Source organism: Triticum dicoccoides, chromosome 5B (assembly GCF_002162155.2).
Source record: "Triticum dicoccoides isolate Atlit2015 ecotype Zavitan chromosome 5B, WEW_v2.0, whole genome shotgun sequence".
NCBI lineage: Eukaryota > Viridiplantae > Streptophyta > Magnoliopsida > Poales > Poaceae > Triticum > Triticum dicoccoides.
In genome coordinates this window covers 395,448,762-395,458,646 of record NC_041389.1, presented here as the reverse complement: position 1 = coordinate 395,458,646, position 9,885 = coordinate 395,448,762, and the positions used below count along the sequence as shown (strand labels likewise).

At 45.0% G+C, this 9,885-nt stretch overlaps 1 pseudogene; it reads left to right on the top strand.

The window, feature by feature from the left end:
* Positions 1 to 4,095, top strand: part of LOC119309398 — a 5,411-nt pseudogene extending 1,316 nt beyond the window's left edge.
* Positions 4,096 to 9,885: the final 5,790 nt, after the last annotated feature.

Genomic DNA, 9,885 nt, shown 5'->3' with positions numbered 1-9,885 from the left:
GTGTTTTTTGCGGGGATTGTGCATATATGGTTTAAATACACCTTGTACAAATTAGTTTGTTGATTTTGCCCTTGAAATACATAGGTGCTTCTTGTAAATGCTCAAGAGAATACTTTTTTATCGGAGGAAAAAACTCAAGAAATACCCATTGATAGTTTCTTTTTGTTTTGAGGAACCTCAAGAGATACGTGTGCATTCTCCAATAAAACTTGAATAGAAATAAGAAAAGGTTGGAGAAACTAAATGCTATTGGTTGGTTTGGAGAAAATCAGATTTTAGGACAGAGTAAGCTAGTTTCTTACCAACTCTTCAGTTATTATTTCTTACCGACGACATATTCAATCAATAAATACTACCTTTATCAAAAAAAAAGATAATGACTAGTTGATGTTCTGCATGTAACTTTACCGAGTCATCATGCTCCTGTACCAGGACAAGGCTACTAGAGAAGCACCAGCTGCTCAATCCGGTTATTCTGGCGGTTCACTCTATGCAACGGTAAACTTGTAGTGCATAACATGTTCCTAACAAACAATAAGTGCTCTCGTCTGGCTGGTCATATCACATGAAAGTTTCATCCTCTTGATGTAGCAACCACGACCTAGTCCTCCTAGCAGCACCCGCCTTTCACCTCTTCCTCCAGAGCCAGCTGACTTCTACAATGACTTTGCCTCCCCACACACAAACAAGGTAGTCATAGTATTTGATTGAGGTTTAATACTTTGTTTGATGTAACTTCCAAAAATGAATCAATTAAACTCATCTTACTTGCTCGCTGATCATATGAAGGACATCAAGACAATGGAGAAGGAGCTTTTGGCCAAGGAGGTTGAGTTAAGCAGGCGAGAGAAGGTATCTAGATAACTGAAATAGACCACACTGCCTTATTTTATACTTTGTATTTTATGTAACCGGACAGGTGCCCTGCACAATTGTGGTGGAAAGTCATTAGCTGCGTTTACTTTTTGACACACATAGGTATGTTGTTGTTGTTGTTGTTGTTGTTAGTACTATTATTTTTATTATTATTATTATTCTAGTTACAGAAACAATATATTCAAGATTGTATCCTCAATGAAGCAAATTTTTGGTTCTTGGTCGGGCTCAGCCCACGAATTGCAATAGTTGCCATTGCACATGGATAGATGGCCTTATTTCTTATTTCTTTTCTTTCGAAAACTTAGACTTTGGTTAGTTTGTTTTCGGTTTTGTTCTTGCACTCTATGCTCATGCTCTATCAAAATAATCACTTGTCCTGTCCGGTTACAAAAAAAGTTTATGTTGTTTATACATAATCTTAGACTAATACGTATATATAATTGAAGATTTGATCTTGGGTCTTGGTAGGTTGTTAGTTCACGATATTAGATCATTCCGTGATATTAAAAATTTAGGTTGCTAGAGCTAGATGCTCGATCATTTATAGACAACATGTCTAGACGCAATTATCTATTTAGGTAAAATTATAAAAAATTGATATCCACATTGTGTTTAGCTATGGTTACGAAGATATAATTGCTTTGACACTTTAGGACAATTATGACAATCCTATGGTTGTGATCATTTTATATACAATTATAAATGTTTGATAGTTGTGATTTGTTTAAGGTAGTTATGTTGATTTAACTGATAATTAGATATAGTTATTGAAAAAAATAATTGTTATGATCCATAATTATAAAATGATTCACCAAATCAATGGTAAAATGTTTTATCTTTTTTGAAATTTTCTAGTGATCTCTCTATTTTCTTTCGTATTGTGGATATAGTATATAATAGAAATAGACGTGCTGAACCTTGGTTTGTACCATATAGGAACTTAGAAGAAGGGAAGAAGCTGCAGCACGAGGTGGAGCTTCTATTCTTAGTCTACTTTTCTCTCACTTTTGTTCTTTCCAATACCATCCTGTAATTTTGTGTTGCTTTTCTTCTTATTTTTTTAGTGAATTCCCTTCTCTTGTCTTGCAGCTGGCGTTGTCATAGAAGAGAAAAACTGGCCTCCATTTTTTCCCATCATTCATCATGATATCAACAATGAGATACCCGTGCATCTTCAAAGAACACAATATGTTGCCTTTGCATCACTTTTGGGTATGTTTCCTATGACATTTGCTCAAAATTACATTCTTCTAGCTTAATAAAAATAGAGAAAAGGCCAATAGTTTACGTTGCGGCCATCATGCATCAGCAATAATGCGAGATTTTACTGATGGGCAAGGTTAAATATTTGCTTGTCTCATGGTAGGATTGATCATGTGCCTATTTGGAACATCCTCTGTGTTACTGCTGCTTGGATTAAAGGGGAAGGTGCATATTGTGTAGCGTACAAATTTCTTTGTGAAAATCCATAGCATAAAACCAAGGTACTATATGTATCATTAACTGAATTTAATTTGAATAGGTCCCAAGATATGGTTTGTTGCGGTCATCTACTTTATTCTTGGTTGCCCAGGTGCCTACTATCTGTGGTACCGACCACTTTACCGCGCCATGAGGTACATTTGATCTTGTACGTCTATAACTTTAGTATTGATGAAAATTTTAGATTTTTATACATGGCAAATAATAATAGATCATCATTGTGGGTGGTTTTTTTTTGTTTACAACTCATATTACAGGAATGATAGTGCTTTGAAATTTGGATGGTTTTTCCTGTTCTATTTGGTAAGTAACCTATGAAGTTGATGTGAAAACTGCAGTTCACTGTACCATATTATGTGGTTGTTTATTTGGGATAATAAGCTGACTATTTGTTCTTGCTGACTCCACAAAACAGGTTCATATTGCTTTCTGTGTGTACGCAACTATTTCTCCTTCAATTTTGTTTGTGGGAAAATCACTAACGTGAGTTTTCAACAAGTACTTTTACTTTGTTGAGACATGTTTCACTATGACATTATGAGAAAAAGGAATTCCACCCTTTGGTCATGCTAATTTCCTGGTTCTTTTGGAAATACCATAATTGTTGTGTTTTCTAGAGAAGGAATCCTCAGGCCAGTCGACTTGTACAAGAGATCACAAAGGAAGCCCCTTAGTGTTTTGCCAGTTTCCTTTGAGTTTGAGTCTATTTGGCTTTGGTCTTTGTTTGTTTGGTTTGTTAGTGCGACTGTCATCTTTTCTGATGTTTTTGAATTTGGCTGGTGTGTGTGCGCGTGCATGCGCTATTGGTATTCTATGTTAGTGTTGGGACCCTTTTTGGGCATGATCTGTTTCTGAATCTTCTTTTCTTCTTAATATAATGACAGGCAACTCTTGTGTCAGCTCGGCAAAAAAAACCATGACACTATGCTTCAGATTTTATTAATTACAATTGTAAAAACAAGCTTCAGTTTTTTTCACAACTCTTTTCTTGAACAAACAAGAACTTCATTCTTCTATATAATCCATTTTTTATGTTATGATGGCACTTCGTAGTTTTGCTTCCAACGCAACTTGAAGCAACTATGTAAGAGAACTGATATATTTTTCCTTTACCTTGTTTATTGTTTATGCAGAGGGATTTTCCCATCGATCAGCTTGATAGGAAAGAGCGTTGTAGTAGGGGTGAGTCAAGTCATCTATTACCTCATGAGTCAACAGTATAAGTTATTTTGTTAGATAATTTGCCAGAATAAAAACAATATACGTAAGTCTTCCATAACCATGTGGCTTGCAGGTGTTCTACTTTCTTGGCTTTGCAATGTTTTGCATCGAGTCATCACTAAGCATGTGGGTCATTCAGGTGATACTTTCTCTTCACTTATCCCAGTACCTTTGCTCGATCCAGTGGATTCTAAAGCGCCTATTAGTGAACTTCTAACTGACCACTAAAATTATCTGCTCCATGCAGCGCGTGTATCACTATTTTCGAGGAAGTGGGAAAGAAGCACTGATGAGGCATGAGGCAGCACGTGCCACAGCTAGGGCAGCATTTTGATATTGAAAAGCAATGCATACATTGATATGGTTTTTACTCTCGCAACTTTTAAATTGTAGAGACTTGTAAGTTAACTGGCATGTAGGACTTTGTTTGTCCTATGCAAAAGTTTATGCCCTTGTTTTAGATTTGTCCTTGGTTTTGGACTCTTATCAAGCTATACATAGAAAGTGTGGCATTATTTTTCTGAACAATGACCGGTACAAGAGTGTCCCAACCTGAATATATTACTCAAAAAGTTTAACCAAACTGGGTTTTGGTCAAGATTACATGACTGTGCTAGAGGCATGAGTCTATAGAGCGGAATCTGATACAATGTTGCTGAGAGTTAAGGAGATGTAGTGAGCACCACCATGAACAAAGTCTGTATGAATCCTTGTCAAGACAACACATAAAAAAAGAAAATACTACAACCATGTTCAACGAGAATACTCTTACTCAGTGCATAAAGAAGTCTCGTGGGTGATGTAAATTAATGTTGAAACAAAAAATGAGCACTGCAAGGAATGATTTTAAGTCATGTTCAGCGAGAAATTAATGCTGAACTGAAAGTGAATTTTCTTACAGAAATAATTTGGAAGAAGATTCAAGGGCGCAAGGAGAGGATGTTGTCCCGGGCATGCAAGAAGATACACTAGAAGGAAGGATCTTGCTGAAAAGGGATTAGTTTGGAGAACTGGGGATGCAGAGAAAAAAATCAATATTTGGGATGATCCTTGGTTACTAAGATAAATATACAAATAGATCTCAAACAACAAGCCAGCAGCTGAAACAAATAATTATACAGATTGCACAAATGTATCCAGGCCGACCGTAGCATTCAATGGGCCTAGCATATGTGGTTGTATGATACAAATGATGATTACAAGATACATGTACTCAACCATAAACAACTATTAAATGAGTACAACATGGTGAAGTATCTTGGGGGTGGGGGCAAATGCCCCCTACACCTTTATAGCCTTTTAGTTAGATTTATGCAAGAACCTTTGTATGCAAAAGAGCACAAGGGTCGACAATGTTATCATATGCTTAACTTGTTGGGGAAACACCTTTTGGAAAAGGCCTCTAGTCTAGACACTTAGACACCAGGCATCCAAGCCGGTATAGCAACCGGAACTAAAATTAGAGTACCCATACTATAGTCGTACGTGTGGGCGACGTTGGTACAAGCTCCCATATAGGATAACATTCAACTTTTGGTGTCAATCCTAAACAATCTGTACAATGATGGATGATAATCAGTCAAAATCATGAAAATGATCATAGCATTGCATAACTGATAAGGGCGCCATTAAATCATGATACTTACAAGGAGTAGGCCCCAAAGAGCGGGTATGAGTGCAAGATAACAATTGATAAAATCCATTATGGAAAATTTGCAGAGGCGTGAGATAACCATCAAGGAAGTCGTGATTGATACAAATACCAACAATTTCGTAAGCCTGAACATAAGCGGGTGATCGCGTAAACGATGGCTAACCCAATTCACAAGTTGCAGCGAATATTTGCACAAATGTCAGTACATTCAGAAGAAGATCAGCATAGTAAGAAACCTTATTATCTAGAATACAGTGAGTTTTCGAGATAAAATGTACCTTGAAAAAACCAATGACGACAATTACCACAGCCAACAAAAGCAAGTAGATTTGCAAATTTTTGTTTTCGTCATATGCATAAATGACATATACAAGTGCATATTGATATACAAAGAAGCATAAAGAGAGAAATGCTTCAAGAATTCTAGAACTCGGCATCGACTGACATAGATGTGCATTCTCAACAATCCACCATGATTCCCAACTCTTTTCTGGTTCATCATCCACTTATCCCATTTTGCCCAATCATCAACAATTTTGGCCAACTGAAACCAGAGTGATTAAAAAAACAAAGGTGCAAACATCCAAGTCATCACCATAAACCATGTTGAAGCAACCATCAGATGTACTATACTGACGTGAGCTAATATTTCAAATTCGAATGTACATAGATCTAATTTTATTTTTGTCTAGTCACCAATTTCAATCTCGCCAATCACCTGCTCTTCTTGATATACATATTTTACTCAAATTTATACTTACCATACTAACATGTTAAGGATTATAGCTTTTCTTTACTTATTTGGCATACTTAACAAAATAACAAAATTAAATATTAATTATATTATTTATTATGTATTTGTACTTTGTAACAAAAAATATTTTTAATTACTTTTTAATACTTGTGTAAATTTATATATTAGATATCTCTAAAGCCTATGCATTAACAAATTTTGTACAAGTGGTTGTACTCTTTGATTAGGAAAGTATATCCTTAGAATATTGTAGAGTGCAAATTTAACCATATGTGAGGGATTGCTTCAGATATTACTCGTTTTGGAACACCCATGTACAAATTTAATCCTATATTGGCTAAAACCATATGGTTTTCTTATAATCACGTGTGAGGTTTTGAAAATGAGATTAATTTTACTAAGTTTCGAGAAACGTAAAGGTCAGAACTACCAAATCATCATAATGGTAGTCTAATTCAATATGGCCAAACAACATAAACTAGTTGATCTATTCAGCTTGATATCCCAACCATTTCAGATATGGAAATATTTCCAAATTTCTTGATGAGGAAAGGTAGTACCATGCGCACCTTGGCCATTTGTCCTGTCTAAAAAAGCTTGTAATCTCAATGTTATTTTGTAATACATCATTCCGTGAACTAGACAATACATAAGGTAACAAGTCAGATATATATAGCCAGGGGCTTGAATGACATAACTTGCAAGAAATGAAATAATTCCATATTACCAGTTCAACTTAGTTTTGACCTTAGAAAGAAGCACAATATCTGATCTCTTCATTCATTACCTTAGAACCAAGCCGTTCCAAAAAAACCATTCGTCTAACAGGGAAGGAAACAAAGTTTTAGTAGTCAAATGAAACCCATGCGGGCATTTGGAATATAAGGAAACTGAAGTTATGGAACATAACTGACCTGCATATATCTTCTACATGTAAGGGCATCTCCAACGTTGAACCTCAAAATGCCTGCATCCGTTCGGATCAAGCGAACAGATCTGGACATTCGTTTTCCAGCAACCCGGGGGGTTGTGTGCTTTACGGGCGTTCGAACCGGTACCACGCACACGTCTGACACCCTAGTCCCACCCAAAACCCTCTTGCGTGCCCGTGTTCTCTCCTATAGAAAGGATCGATATGATTGACTAGAGGCGGTGAATAGACAACTACCAATTTTTAGATTTTTTTAACAAATTAGGTTTAGCAACAAATAGGTTGTCTAGATGTGCAACTAGGTGAACAACCTATATGATGCAAACAACAACAGAAACAACAACAACAACAACAACAAGTGCAAGCAAATGATACAACACAACAATAGCTTGCACAAAGTAAAGGGAGGTGGATGGATGACGCGGGCTCTGGCGACTCGGGCGCCCCTGCCGCCCCGATGGCTGCCTCCCCGGCCGGGCCACCCTCGCCGCCGGCGGCCCCCCTCGCCGGAGACTCCGCCTTCCCCGTGGCTCCCTCCTCCCCTCCGGCCCCTCCTCCCCCGTCCCCTGAACCTCCCGGGCGGGTGGTTTGGGCGGACTGGGCGGAGGACGCCGACCGCGCGGCGGGCCGGCCGGTCGTGTGCCGTGGCCGCGTCCCCCCGCCCGCCCCGCCCCGCCCTGCGCCGCCACGTTCCGCCGGTGGCCCTACTCCCGGGGGTGGGAGTTCGGCTGCCCGGACGTGCGCGAGCCCCTCCCGCCGGTTGCCGCGCGTCTCGCCGGTGACCGCGGGGAAAGGTGCGCCCTTTGGGGCTGGGATCGGGGCCGGTTGCCGCCGCCGGCGCCCCTCCAGATGGGGCGTGACAGGTCGGGCGGACCGCGATCAAGCCCTGGCCTCCTGGAAGTCCACCTCCTGGCCCGCTCCGCGCCGGCCGGCCGCCCCGCCGTCGCCCCCGACTGCCGGTGTGCCGCTCCGTTCCCAACGCGCTTCGTTTCGGCCGTTCATTGCCTTCTTCGGCTCTTCCCGGATGTGCTGCTCGCCATCCCCCTGCCGCCTTACTGCCCTCCCCCGCCGGCCCAGCCGTCCGCTGTGTCCTCGTCGCCGGGGGCGGCGGCGGGAACCCTAGCTGGGGATGCGGCGCTGGATCCCGGGCTGGGCCTCGCCTTGTCGGGCCCTGGCCGGCAGTTGGGCCTGCTTCCTCTCCCCCCCCCAGCGGGGCTGGAACGGCTGCACGGCCCACGCTCCTCGGGCCGGCCCTTCCTCCACGCTGCGGCCCAGCATCCTCGGCCCAACTCCCCCCGGCCCGGGGAGGCTTCTGGCTCCCGAGGGGTTTTCCCTTGCGGCCTCGCCTCCCCCCCGGCTCCAATCCTAGCGCCTCCCGTCCTCCACTTCCGCCACCGCCTGCTTTCCCCTCCTCCCCTGCGACCCCTCCAGCGACGCCGTCGTCGGCCCCCATGCCGCGCTCCTGGGGGACGGCTCGGGCCGCCCCAAACGCCCCCTGGAAGATCCCCGCCCGCCGAGTCGCGCGTCTCCGGAGGGCCAGCGCCGCGAAGCTGACCTCCGGCGTCAGCTGGCCTCCCGTGACGGCACCGACGGGCGCCGGGCTCCGGCGCGTGACTCCCACCGGTCGCCGCAACGCGATCCCCGCTGGTCCCCCGACCGGGATGCTCGCTGGTCGCCTCCCCGCGAGGACCGCGAGTCCCGACACTCGCCGCCCCGCATCTCCCGTCGCTCGCCTCCCCGCCACGACCGCCTCTCGCCCGGGCGCTCCTCGGGCCGCTCACCGGCGCAGACCGACCGCCGGAGCTCCCCCTCCAGGGACGGCCGGCGCGACCGGCCCCGCTCCCCGTCGCCCGTGCGTCCCGTTTCGCCTCCTCCCCGGACCGACCCCCCCGATGCTACTGCCACCCGACGCTACCAGCCGCCTCGGACCCAGCCGAGCCACCCTCCGGGCAACGGAGGTCCCAGGGCGCGTGGACGCCAAGGTGCAAAGAAGAAGAAGAAGCGGGCTGCTGCCCGCACCGCCGCTACCACGGCCCCGGCCCCCGCGTCTTCGGGTGCACCCATCTCTGGTGCCCCTCAGGACCTTCCTCCGTGCTTCAACTGTGGTGAGGCTGGCCACTTCCAAGTTGACTGCCCCAACCGCCGACGTGCTACCTCTGCAAGCTTCCGGGCCATCCCGCGGTCCTCTGCCCCGACCGACCGATCACCGAGGAGCTCATGATGTACGGACACGACATCGAGGCCCTCGGATTCTTCCACATCGAGGTGGAAGACGCCCCCCTCCGTCCCCGTCGCTCCTCGCTGTCGTCTCCATCGTGGGGGCCGGGGTCGCTTCGCCTAAGATGATCGAGGCGGAGCTTAACCACCTCTGTTGTCGCGTCTGGGACTGGTAGGTGACCCCGACCTCGGACAGCTCCTTCACCGTGGTCTTCCCCGACGCTCTCAGCCTGGGCCTCTGCACCCGTAGCGACGACATCACTCTCGCCCTCAACAAACTCGTCGTCAACATCTCTGAGCCCGTGTTGGATCCCAAGGCGGTTGCCGTGCTGGACACCGCCTGGATTCTCATTGCAGGCCTCCCCGACATTGCCCGCTCTAAGAAGGTGACCCGGAGCATGTCTAAGCTCCTGGGCAAGGTGGTGGTGGTGGACGAGCTCTCTCTCCGTGAGGGAGTTCCGGACTAGGGGGTGTCCGGATAGCCGAACTATCGTGATCGGCCGGACTCCAAGACTATGAAGATACAAGATTGAAGACTTTGTCCCGTGTCCGGATGGGACTTTCCTTGGCGTGGAAGGCAAGCTTGGCGATACGGATATGTAGATCTCCTACCATTGTAACCGACTCTGTGTAACCCTAGCCCTCTCCGGTGCTATATAAACCGGATGGCTTTAGTCCATAGGACGAACAACAATCATACCATAGGCTAGCTTCTAGGGTTTAGCCTCCTTGATCTCGTGGTAGATC